The sequence below is a fragment of the Ursus americanus genome, chromosome 3, assembly GCF_024610735.1.
Source record: "Ursus americanus isolate L20-20 chromosome 3, mUrsAme1.1.p, whole genome shotgun sequence".
In the NCBI taxonomy this organism is placed as follows: Eukaryota; Metazoa; Chordata; class Mammalia; order Carnivora; family Ursidae; genus Ursus; species Ursus americanus.
Genome location: NC_142129.1, coordinates 94970732 through 94984454, shown reverse-complemented (window position 1 = coordinate 94984454; position 13723 = coordinate 94970732).

The following is a 13723-nucleotide window of genomic DNA, read 5'->3' as shown; positions in this document are numbered from 1 at the left end:
TGGAATTATTGTCTTACTCCTAGTTGTCCTAGTCTGCTGGGGCTGCCATAGCAAAATACAATACTATCAACAGGTGGCTTGGGCACCAGACGTTTATTTCTCCCTGTTCTGGAGGCTACGAGTTCAAGATCCAGGCATGGCAAGGTCGGTTCCTCCTGGCACCTTTCTTCTTGGTGTACAGACAGCTGTCTCCTCCCCATGTCCTCACGGCATCTTCCCTCTGTGTGTCTGTATCCTGATGTCCTCTTCTGATAAGAACGCCACTTATCATGCAGCAGAGCCCACGGTGATGACCCCATTTTACCTTGATTATCTCTTTAGAGGCCCTTTGTCCAAATGCAGTCCTATCAAGGGTTAGGGCTCCAACATATGAATTTTGAGGAGGCGGATACAATTCATCCTATAGCGCCAGGTAACCCCAGGGATAAGGAATGATACCATGGAATTCCAAAAGATATTCAGAAACTGAATTGTAATTATTAAACCCCAAATGCATATTCCTAGCCAAAATTCCATCTAATCCAGGTTATATGCTCTGTAATTAGAATAGAGATACAATTTTCTCACCGTAATAAAACATTTATAAGAGTGAAACTATATCACTCTAATTTTGTTTTCTCATTGTTCACATTCTCCAATGGTTAAGGATATTTTGAAATTCAGAAAATGTCCCGAGAATAAATGAGGCCATTAAGTCAACACAAGAAAAACTACCAGCGCCAAGTTAAAATATTCAGAAGTTAAGGAAAGCATTAGAAACGATGAAAAGTGATCCTTCTTTCTGCCAATTGGTGTCCTTTGCCCAATCAGTGAAAATCATACGATCTACTAAAATCCACGGGTCGTTTCTGTCACTCACACTCCATCACCAGAGATGCTGTGTCTCCTGTCTAAAACACTTCTGTTTTTCCTTTGGCTTCTGGGCCACGGTGTTCTCCTCCTGTTCCTCCCGTTTCTCTCTTGTCATTGATCTGTGCGCCTGGCAGACCACCTCCTCCACCACTGGCTTCAATGCATGACCGCCTCTCGGGGCCCCATCTGAAGCTGCAGCTGTCCCTAGAGGCCCAGGGTCACACGTCCAGCCACTCACGCACACCTGACCTCGCCTCTCCAATAGGTGTCCCCAAGACCAGGACCAGCCGCCCAGCCCTTGAGGCCTAAACCCACGCCTTTGCATGTGCTCCTTCCAGCGAGCAAGGTCTTCAAACAAGTGTCTCTTCTGCCACCTCTCCTGGGGACCTGGGCGATTGTCCCTGCTCGGTCGCCTGGTTCTGCCTGCCCTGCCCCCACTCAGACTTCAGGGTCCCGAGGTCTCCTGATGAGTGAGGAGAGGGGCTGAGGCTTCCTCCAGATCACGGAGGGCGGGACAGACACCTTGTCCTGGAGCAGAGAACAGCTTCCTGTGCCCAAAACACATCTGTCCCCTACGTGCAGGGTCTGTGTCTGCTGAACCACTCAGGGGACAAGGGCATGCCACACCTGGCCTCTTCTCACGCTTCTGCTGACAGTGACCTCTGAGCGGTCACACACTTCCTTTGCCTCCTTAACCTCCTGGTGACCCCATTTCCCCTAGTGGTTGCTGTTCCCTCCCTCCGAAGGTTGGCGTGGGGACCGGTGAACTGGGCCCAGCCGAGCACCCACCTCCAAGCACATTGACTGTGCAACTAGTTTTGGTTAAAGCATTATTTTATTTAGACCAGTTCCTCCAGAAGTTCTGTCTCCAGAACTCTCTGTACTCCTGGACAGTGGAAGTCCCAAGGGCAACTGGTCACCCTTGTCTCCGGAGTCCCGCGTTCTCCCTTCGTACCCCCAGCATCCAACCAGTCATACGCGATCGTCCTCCACCCACATGTAAAACCCCTCCCAAGGACCACCTAGAGGCTATCATCCCAGCCCGGGGAGCAGACCTGGGAACCGCAGGCTTGGTCTTGATGTTTCCGCATTGACGCGACTACAGCCCCTTTGGGGGACGTTTCCCAGAATCAAGGTGCAGGCTGCACCACAGCGGGATTTTATCTCCATATTGTTCCAGGGAGGCATCTGGGGTAGAAGTCCATCTCCTACTTTAACTTCTCCCTCAAGGTTGCTGAGGTCAGAAGCTGGAACGAAGGCCCCAGCTCCTCGGAGGCAGGGGTCGGCAGGAAGACGGGGTCCCAACGAAGTCACGACCTGTGCCCTGCGGCTACGGGGCCTCCTCCTCCTCCTCCTTCCTTCTGCCCCCAAGCGTCTGTGCCAGGCAGAGGAGCTCACGATCACTCAGCGTTTTAGCGAATGGAGAACTCTAGTCTCTTGGTAAATGTGTCTTGGGTCGGGATGCTTAGTGAAGAAAAGAACCCTTGATTGGGAGTGGGGAGGGAGGGGAGATTTTTCTACAAAGTTTCAGAGACCGTGCACCGACCCTCCACTCACCCTGGGTGCCCTGCGGGGGACTTCAGACCTGGGTCAGGTGACAGTGCGGGACTGGTGGCCGTGGTCTTGGGGGTGGTGTCCCCAGCTCCCACGAGGCCAGCTGGGTGTGCAGGCCAGGACTGTGAAGAGCTGTGAGTTGCCAGGGGAGTGGGACAGTAGGGGCGGGTGGCCCTGGGGGCTGGGCTGGGTTGTCACCTGGACGGGCTGGGTTGTCAGCTGGACGAGCTTGGGTCTTCTTTGCAAAGCAAGGAAAGCATTTGTAGCAAACGTGCATTTGTTGTTGGCCAGTTCTTGTTTACATTCAAAAAACTCTTTCCCGCCATCCTGAGCTTTGTGCCCTTACATCCCAAGAGAATGAGCTCAGATGCCAATCTGAGAGAACGTTCCAGAAGGTGAACCTGGCTAGGTGCACACACACCTGATGGCTCGCTCCTGGTTCCAAAGCCAAGGCTGCAGTCCTCACAGCATGGCCACTGTTCTCATCGAGGTCACCCCAAGGGCGCACAGAAAGAACACGGAAGGGCAGGTTCCAAATTCTGTTCCAGGTCACTGCCCAGTGGGGCAGGTCCCCCTGATGGACACTGATGCTGTTCCTGTGACCCCAAAACCTGGGAGTCAGAGGGATGAGGGCTCAGAGCTTTCCACTCTGGTCCAGGCACCCAGTTCTATGCACAGAATAGGCTTCCTCACCCGGGGGCCCACTTCATTCCACAGTGAGCTTTCTGGGCGCCGCACTGGATCTGGGCTCAAGCCCAGGGTCCAAGGTTGGAAACTCCCCGGGTGATCAGCCAGTTTGAACGGACTGACTTGCGCTTGCAGAGACAGTCATGCAAAAGGAGGAGCGGGGGCTCAGGGAGTCTCTGCGCCTGAGTGATGAGTGGAACTCTCCAGAAGAAGGCCCACAGTGTTAGGGGAATGCAGTGTCAACTGATTTGTCCCTCAGCACCACCCGGTGACGTCTCTGGGCCCTGGGGTGGATGAGGGGCCTCCAGCCCTGTGACTGCTTCTGACGTCCCGGTCAGGCACCGCAGCTCGACTGGGTCCCAGCTCATCCTGCGAGCAACGTCCTATGCTGGGCACCATGGCCATTGCAACCAGGTGTCGTGGAAGTGCCACTTGGGAGGGACACTTGCTTCTTAAGGCTTCTACCTGAACGTCATTGCTGCTGTGTCTGGAGGCTCTGGGACTTCAGTCAGAAAGCAGAGCGAAGGGGACGTCTCCCTGCCTTCACAGGTCATACCCTCCTTTCAGGTTCCGAGAGCAATGCCCCCATGTCTGGGAGAGCTTCCAGAAGTGACCACAGCTCCTGAGCCTGCACTTGCCATTCCTGTCCTTGATCCCGCCACGAGCCTTGTAGGAGTGGTGGGACCTACATAGTAACTCACCTGCAGGACCTCAAGCACTGCTGTCATTTCTTCTGTGTTACTGAGTAAAGGGGAAGAGAGGACCACCCATCCGCAAACCTCTCTAGCAGCCACTTCCCCGTTCTCACTATTCCCTATTCTCACTATTCACTATTCTGCTTATTCTTTAAAGCAATCATCCTCAAGAATTTCTCTTACTTACCATCCCATCCTTTTCTTCTCCCAGCCTCCACAGAGACCCCGCTTTACTTTCCACTGGAATTGCCTTGAGGTCCACAGTAGCCCCCTGGCGCCAGTTCAGGGTCATCCTTAAGTCCCCCTAGATCTGCCCTTAGGGTGTATTTGTCACGCTGATCACTGCCTCATTCTTTCTTTCTTTTTTACAATTGCGGTAAAAAGACTGAACGTGGAATCGAGCCCATTAACACATGTTTAAGTGTACAACACCGAATTGTTAGCTACGGGCACTGGGTTGTGTGGTAGATCTCCAGGTTTACTTACCTGGCATCAGAGAAACTTTATACCCACTGAGCAACATCTCCCCTTTCCCCTCCCTCAGCCCTCCCAAATCCCATCCCACTCCATTTCCACGAGTTTGGCCATTTCAGATTGCACATCGAATTGGCAGTCTCACCTCCAGGTATTTATTCAAAAGAATTGAAATGAGGATCTCAGGGAGATAACTGCACATGTGTTCAGCATCACAATTCACAAGAGTCAAGAGGTGGGGCCAGCCCAGTGTCCGTTGATGGATGAATGGATAAGGAAGAGTTGGTGTATTCATACAACGGAATATTATCCAATACGGCACTTGATCGTCAATGGTGGTTCTCTTCAAGAATTTTTTTTAAATTTTAACTTCTTGTTGTAATTATTATTTCATTAGTCTTTTATTGGCTCTGCGTTTTGAGTCACATTAAGAAGTCTTCCCCTACTTGGGGCGCCTGGGTGGCTCAGTCGTTAAGCGTCTGCCTTCAGCTCAGGGCGTGATCCTGGAGTCCTAGGATCGAGTCCCACATCAGGCTCCTCCGCTATGAGCCTGCTTCTTCCTCTCCCACTCCCCTGCTTGTGTTCCCTCTCTCGCTGGCTGTCTATCTGTCCGTCAAATAAATAAATAAAATCTTAAAAAAAAAAAAAAAGAAATCTTCCCCTACACAAGAGGAAGTCACATTTGCGCATCTTCAATTTGTTCAATATGGATTTTGTCTTCTATACGGTGTGAGACGTGGGTCTAATTTATTATTCTTTTTTCAAATGGCTACTCAGCTGTCCCAGCACCAATAAATAAAGAGTTCACATTTACCCCTATGATTCAGATGCTACCTTTGCCCTATACATTTCCATATGCATTTGAGTTTAATTCTGTTTATTTTATTTCATTGGTCTAGCTGTGTATTCAATAACACTTCACTGTTTTAATTACTGAGATTTCATGGGATGTGTTAATATCCGTGAGGGCTGGCTTCCCTTGGGGTTTTCCTTTTTCAGTGTTTTCCTGCTTACTCCTGAATGTTGGTTTCATGAATTTTGATATCGGCATGAAATATTTTACTAAGATTCCAATGAATTTACAAATTACTTTAGGGAGAATGACATCTTTATACTGCTGGCTCATCCCACCTAATTAAAGAGGGTGTCTTTTATATGTTCAAGTGTACTTTTGTGTTTTTCACTAGTTTACACAGTTTTTTAAACATTTTCCTTTTATAGGTTTTGCACATTTCTTGCTGACTTTATTCTGAAGTATTTCTGCCTCTTTTCTGCTATTTTAAATGGCATTTTCTCCAGCATTATATGTTCTTAACTTCTATTGCTTGTGTTCGGAGAGGCTGCTGGTTTCATTTGTTGATTGCATTGAGTAGTGACACGGAGAGTGAACATTCTTGCCTTGTTCCTGTTATTACTGTAAATTCCTCTAAATTTTCCTCACCAAATAAACTGGTTTTTCATCTACAGTATGCATACTCTATCCTGTTAAGGATGTGTCCCTCATTTCTTATTGTTCTATTCTTGTGAGTTTTTTTTTTTTTATCATGAGTAGAGGTTGAATTTTGATGAGAGTGTTCACAACACCTACTGAGATAATTATATAATTTTCTTAGATTGATTTATATGTTGTATGATATATAAGGATTTTCCGATATAGAATCGATATTGCACATTCTACTTGGTTATGGCGTATAATTTTCTGAATGTGGTGCTGGATTCTGCTCTCTCAGGTTTTGCGGAGACATGGTGCCTGTATGTTCGGGGTTGATATACGTCTGTAGTTTTACTCCTTTGCAGGGTCGTTCCCTGGTTGGGTATCAGTGTTCTACTTGCTTCACAGATGGAGTTAGGAAGTTGTCTTTTCTTTTCTTCCAGTGCTCTGGGATTATTTATAGAGAGTCGCAAGAGTCTGGTCCTTGATGGTTTGCAAATTCCCCTCAGAAACCATCTGGACCCGTGCTATTTCGGGGACAGTTCCTTAATACATTTCTCTGTTTATAACTCTAATGGGGCCATTTTGGTAATTTATGGTTTCCTAGTAAATTTCCTTTCAGTTGTGATTTTCACACTTATTTGTATAAAGATTTGCAAAATAGCCTCATTTTTAAGGAAAATTCTGCTCTTTCAAAGGTTATTTTCCACATATCATTTCTTATTTAAGTCTGATTTCTCTTTTCCCTCTTAATTAAGTTGACTGGTGGTTTGTCTCTTTTGTTAATTTAAAAACATGATTTGATTTATTAATTAATTTTTTAATCTCTCCTTCTAGTTAGTTTCTGCTTTTTTGCTTTTGTTATTTCCTCCCTGAGCCTTTTTTTTTTTTTGTTTTGTTTACTGTTACCTCTTCTTTTCTTTTTGATGTGGGATTTTAATTAATTTATTTTTATACTTTCCTTTCTATTGATTAAAGTGTTTATCATTTCCTCGGATTGCTGCTCTATATTCATCCCATACACTCCAACATGTAGTATTTTCATTTTTATCATTTATACAGTTTTTATTTCCCCTTTCGTGCAGGGTTGTTTACTGGGGGTTTCTTAATTTTCAGATGGAAGGGTCACTATGTTGTTGGTTTTGGCTAATAAATTCTACCTTCATCATTTTGTGATCTTAGAATGTGTTCGTGAAGTTTCTTCTTCTTGAAAGTTGGTGTTTTCTCTGTCGACTAATAATGGCCAATTTTGGCCAATTTTTGCGAATGTGCACCGGAGAAGAGTGTGTGTTCTCCAGCATGGAGCCGTGAGGCTGCGTGTCAACCCTTGAGGTCACTAAATGGGAAGTTTGTATAGTTTGTCATGCATAAACAGAGAAGTAATCCATGTGCTGGCACCTGGAAGTGAGGGGCTAGAATTGTGTGAGTACTTCTGAAACTGCGCTGCAGACAGAGGATGGAAGGATTTTGAGAAACAGCTTGGAGAAAGCCGAGGATGCGTGGGGCAGGCTCTAAGCAGAATCTGGACTTTGAGAACACGTAGGTGATGGCTCAGAAGGAGGTGAGGCATGTGTTATCGGAAACACGTGCCTAGGGAAGGGGGGTCCTTGCTATGTGTTGGCAGAGAGCTTGACAACACTGCTTCCTGGAGTGATGTGCAAACAGCAGGCATGGTTGAATTTGCGAGCAGAACGTGGAAGGTGCTTCCTGGTTTCTGCTCGCTGCCAATAGTGAGACAAAAGACGGAGTGAGGCATCGAAAGAAGAACTATTCGAAGGAACCAGAACAGGGTGATTCTGGAAATTCTCAGCCTCTCTACAGGGCCAAGCATCGTAACCGTGAGAACTAGCTGCTGACAGCTTGCATCAGGAAAAGCCTGAGCATGTGACTGGCCACTCCCGCAAGGTCTCTTGCAAGAGAGGAAGTAAATGATCCTCTCAGGAGGCTTAAGGCCTGAGCAGGTGCCAGAGATGGAGCTGGGATTATCTTGGAAAGATTGTGGATGTGGCTCTTGTCTAATGGGGTATAATCCATGGAAAACCCACAAAGAGCTTTAGAAAATTGTTTCCTCACAAACACAGCCAGCTTGGACTTCTAGAGACAGAGAAGGGACAGGAGGACAGGAGGCTACTGGACTTCTATGTCCTACTAGCGGGAAGCAGACTGGGGAAACCACTCAGTGGCAAGACTGTGCTGACTTTTGTGCAGAAGCAAGATTGTCTTGGTGGGTGGGAGGCAGAGGCCAGAGAGCTGAGAGCCGGGGAGAAACATTCCCAGGTCCTGAAACCTATCCAAGAGCCCCCATGTTTCCCGCTGGATTTCAGAACAACCATGGGCCGGCGAGCTCCTTTTTACCATCCTCCTCCTTGAACCAGAACGTCCCCAACAATTGTCCTCTGCCTGTGGGGTGTTGGGGACGCATGGCTCTTAGTTCTAGTCCGCAGATGGAAAACAGCTATGGCTCAGGAGCTGCACCTAACGGACTGCACCCAGGAGCCTCACTGGGTCTGGACTTAGACGGTAATCCAAGGTGACAATCTGGACTCTGAGCTAGAGAATGGATGAGGTCCGACTGGATGATGAGACTGATATTCGAGCTGAGCTGTCATGAGACTCGGCTTCTCCCTTGCTCAGACCACGGACCTCCAGAAATGTAATCCTATAAGTTTGCAGGAGTTGGCTACACACAACAGAACACTGGCGTAGACATAGTTTCGCATTGCTTCATGGTTGTGTGTGGGGCAGGTGCGGGGCGCACGAGACTGGGGAATGCACCTTAGTTGATTTGTGTGACATTTTATTTTTGGATTTTCTGCATGGTTTTCCACGCACCTTCCTTTCCTTTGGTTCTTTTTCATGATATTTCGTAGCTTGCTTCAGTATCTGGTATAACTAGTACTTTGTGTATATTATGACTTTTCAATCAATCTACCCAAATCCAGGTGCTCTTAACAAGTTTTGGGGTTGTTTTTGTGGTGGGGGTGGGTAGTTGCTAATGGGCGCATCTTCCCAAAATCTGGTTTAGGGGTCTGACAAGATATGTATGGACATGATGCCTGTGATTATTTCTGAGGGATGGATGTTTAGTTTGGCAGTGGTTTTTTTGGTTGTTTTTTGTATTTCAAAGTTTGTCTTCATTGACCATGCTGTGTTACTGCAATACTAGCAATTCTCGTAAGGATAACACCAGTTATTGTGGGCTATTATCATGTCGCATGTGAAGAATACTTTACATACGGGATTTTATTAATTTATTCTGTGCAGCAATATTCTTAGGTGAGCACTGTCATCCTTTTTTAAAAAATAATATTTATTTTGTTATATTAGTCACCATACAGTACATCCCCAGTTTTTGATGCAATGTTCCATGATTCATTAGTTGCGTATAACACCAGTGCTCCATGCAATACGTGCCCTCCTTACTACCCATCACCGGCCTATCCCACAGAAGGGGGAATGAACCATGAGAGACTATGGACTCTGGGAAACAAACTGTCATCCTTTTTTGAGGCTTAGTCAGCTTAGATAAAAGTTAAAAATACAATACAATATGTCACAAACCAAGATGAAATTTTGTTGGGAATTATATAAAACCTCATTGGGAAGGAATCTTTTCTCCTTCCTCTTATGATTATCTTCATTGTCTGATGAATATGTATTGAGATTTTACTCTCAATTTGGACAAGGCAGATTGCAAAGCGCTTCACATATGTGATCGCATTGGCCACATGTGATTTATAATAATAATAAATGTATAATTCAAAATATGTAGTAATGTTGGTCTTGGTTCCCATTCTTGGCACAGAGCTTCTCAAACTCTTGGAATTTCCTAAGTGGTGAGAGCATGAAGGTGTCTGTTGTTATGTTAATGGAGTGATGCTTGGAAAGCATCTAAGGATGGGGGCTGGTTGCCAGGGAAACTGACCAGATTTAGAGGATTGGAACTTTTCGTCTCCTCCACTGACCTCAGTCTGGGGAAGGGGAATCAATCATCAATGGTCAATGATTTAGTCGGTCATGCCTGTGTAATGAAGCCCCATAAAAACCCAAAAGGACAGGGTCCAGAGAGATTCTGGGTCAGTGAGCACATGGAGATGTGGGGAGAGGAGACTGGTGTGCTCTGATGGGGCATGGAAGATTCCCCAGATCTTGCCCTATGCTTCTATTCCATCAGGCTGCTCTTAAGTTCTAGTCTTTCTTAATAAACTGGTGATCTCGTGGATAAAGTGAATTCTGTGAGCTGGGCTAGCAAATTAATCAGACCCAAGAAGGAGTCATTAGAATCTCAAAGGTATAGAAGCACAAATGATCACCTGCCCTTGACGTTGACATCTGAAGTCAGGGAGAGGCAGTCTTAACCTTAACCTGTGGGGTCTGATGCTAAATCCAGGCAAATGATGTTAGAATAGAGAACATTTGTAGGATACCCAGCTGGTGTCAGAGCATTAGAGGCGGTGTGGAAAACCATCACACACTGGGATGGTGACCAGACGCTTTACCATACCGAATCCATGCCATTAACACTCTACTTCTACAGTTTAAAAAAATACAGAACTATTAGGTGGGGAATCTGTGTTTTGAGGACAGATATCTAGGTATTTCCAAGCATATTTTTAACCATCACAAAATCCCATGTTTATGACTCTTCTTGTCGGTATCACCTCTTCTTGTCCATGTGATTTATTACATGTCATTTGTTCAAGGTTGCAGAGCCAGTAGATGGCCAGGCTGGATGTGAACCCAGGTCACTGACTGCAGGTGCTCCTTTCCCTCCACCAGTTATAAATGTAAGTGTTCCCATTGGAAGAAGAAGATTATGCAAACCGATTTCTGCAGCTGTTTTATATGAAGTGGGAAGCCCTAACGATCCTTGACGGTACCTCCTTTCTTGTCTTATGACTTACAAATATTTTGTTGGATTGACTGTGGCCATGGTAGGTGATTTATCGCCTTGATGTGCCTCTTGGGTCTGGGAAGACCAAATTATATTCAGCTTTGGATTAGAGCAGTGTTTGATTAGGCCGAGTATAGCATTTCCCCTTTCTGGGTACATTCCACTCCTGAGTTGCTATTACCAGAAAAGCTTTCTAAGCTCTAATGCTCTGGGTCAGACCATTTCCATGGTCCCACACCTGGGCCATGACTCACATTTGCCGAGATGCCAGAGCCCATTTTAAAAAAAGGATCTGTGTTTCCAAGAGCATTACTCTTTATCCTCCCCTAGAGATTGATGGCATAAGAGCAATATTTCATTTTTTTTCTTTTGATGAAAGCATTGTTTTCTTGTCTCTTTTAGGAAGGCTTTCCCGTGTTGCCACTCCAGAAAGGTAACCCTAAAAACACAGATGCAGAGGGGCTGACTTTGCAGCTGGGGCCTCACATGGAGTCTCGCTGTGAATTCTGACCTTACTCCAAACTGAGCTACCACAGGACCAGCCGGAAGCCCCGCGACGGTGTCATGGTCCCGGCGTCTCCTGGTTACACTCCGGGTCGTGGCTGCTTCCTCAGCTGCACTTAGTTCACTCATAAAAGACTCCAAAGTGAGCAACCTAATTTCTGTGTGGTACTGAAGCGAGATTTTAATCCTAAGTGAACAGTCATAAGGTTCAATAACTTAATTACCCTACAGCAACGTTATTAACTGGCCTCTCAAGCTTTGGAAACAATCCATATTTTTTTTTGCCACTTTCTCTAAAAAGTTACCGACTGCTTCTACAAACATAAAGGAATCCAGGAACAGCTGGATAAACCAGTCTCGACATTTTTTTTCCTTTAAAATTTTGCTCTAGAACTTTCAAGATCAAGAAATGTATGAACAGTTTCATAAAGAACACAGTTATAACCTCAAATTCAGATTAATGGAAGTAGGACTCTTGGAAGTAATTCTAGAGGCTTTATATCAGAGATTTTAAAAATCTTATGTTTAATATTATAATATTGTTATTCGGGTAAGTATTTAAAAATCTAGGCGTAGTGACACATAATGTGAACTCTTCCAACTATCTTTGTTACTTTGTGTGAAAGACAGGGATCGATATAATTATGAAAAAGAAGGAAAGCACATCAGAATCTGAAATTAAAAGCCTTGCAGACTAAATTTAGCAATGCAGTGGCAAAGTTGTATAAGAAATGCTTTATTCGATAGATAACATGTAGCAGCTGATAGGAGTCCATTCCTGGGCTTGTTTCCAAGGGAAATGGAAACACAACATACTTTCTGTCCTCCACATGCTGTTTCCTCAGACCCACATTATGATTAGTGAACGCAACGTAGCGAGAAGGTCACTCAACTAAGTCTATTCTGAGATTGAGGAGTGTTTACGAAGAGATGTCAGGGACCACTGAACATGACCCGGGGATCCATGTGGCCCCACGGTAACCTGTGGGTTTCCTTTCTCAATGCCCAAGACAAACACCCACTGGGCACAAGGGCGTGGATGCCTCTGGAATATCAGCCTCTGCTTCTAAAATCTCTTACGGAAGGAACCGAGATGCCCTTCCACAGATGACTGGATTAAGAAGTTGTGGTCCATATATACGATGGAATATTACTCAGCTATCAGAAAGATCGATTTCTCAACATTTGCTGCAACATGGATGGCACTGGAGGAGATAATGCTAAGTGAAATAAGTCAAGCAGAGAAAGACAATTATCATATGATTTCTCTCATCTATGGAACATAAGAACTAGGAAGATTGGTAGGGGAAGAAAGGGATAAAGAAAGGGCGGGTAATCAGAAGGGGGAGTGAAACATGAGAGACTATGGACTATGAGAAACAAACTGAGGACCTCAGAGGGGAGGGGTGGTGGGGGAATGGGATAGACTGGTGATGGGTAGTAAGGAGGGCACGTATTGCATGGTGCACTGGGTGTTATACGCAACTAATGAATCATTGAACTTTACATCGGAAACCGGGGATGTACTGTATGGTGACTAACATAATATAATAAAAAATCATTAAAAAAAATCCCTTACGGTTTTAGGAGGAAATACGGTTGGATTTCCTCCTTCCCACATTGTGAATTAAAAGCTCTTGACAAAATCATTTGCTTTGATGACTCCAATTAGAAACATTTTCAGCAATGTATGTCCAACTTCAAGTCTGCTCATTTTGGGAACATATTTCCGAACATTACCAAAGAACCCTCAAACAACCCAACACCGACTGTGAAAAGTTAGTTGTCTGGTAGAGCTCCTGCTGAGGTAGCCCACAGAAATGTGGGTCCAATACAGAGATGACCCAAGGACTTCATGCACACACTAGGGGAAGGCTTAGAATCACTTTTCCTTCTGCAGATTCATGGCGCAAGAAACTGACCCAGGTTGAGTGTACCAGGAAACGGTAATGAGTCCTCACTCACTGTGACATTTCGCACTGGGTATGCAAAACCGTGCCATGGTGAGAAGGAACGTGAGACAGGTTGTCTGAAATGCATGACTGAGGGAGGCAGATGTGGAAGGAGTTCTTTCCATAATGGAAAATAGCCCTCCTAATATGAGATCACATTCCACAGGGAGAGGTTGCATCTTTGTTTGGTGAAGACGAGCAGGCACCAAAGACTTTGGCATTCCCTCCTTCCAGATTCTACGTCTCCCTGGCTCTGGGGATGCCCGTCTCCTCTCTCCAGCCCAGACCTGGTGGAGTGGCTGTCCACCTCCCCTAGTCTCAGGGAGTTTCCTTAGATCTCAGCCTTGCCCACACCTCCACGGGAGCGAATCATTCTCACTCAAACCCTTGGTGACCAGCTCTCTAGTTTTGGGGACCAGGGGAGCATCAGTTGTAACTACCGAGATAGAGAACATTTGAGGAAAAGCATCCAAGTTAGAGATGAAATAAAGAGTTTCTCTTTGGACACGCTGAACTTCAGAGAACATCAGGGCGCGGAAGTGTACTCATTCAGCAGCAATTATGCATAGGATTCTAAAGGTCAGGAGAAGAGAGAAGCATGAGGAATTCATCATCCCAAAGAAGGTGAGTGCAATAAAGCTGGTTGGTGAAATCATCCAAGAAAGGGTAAAGAGCAGGA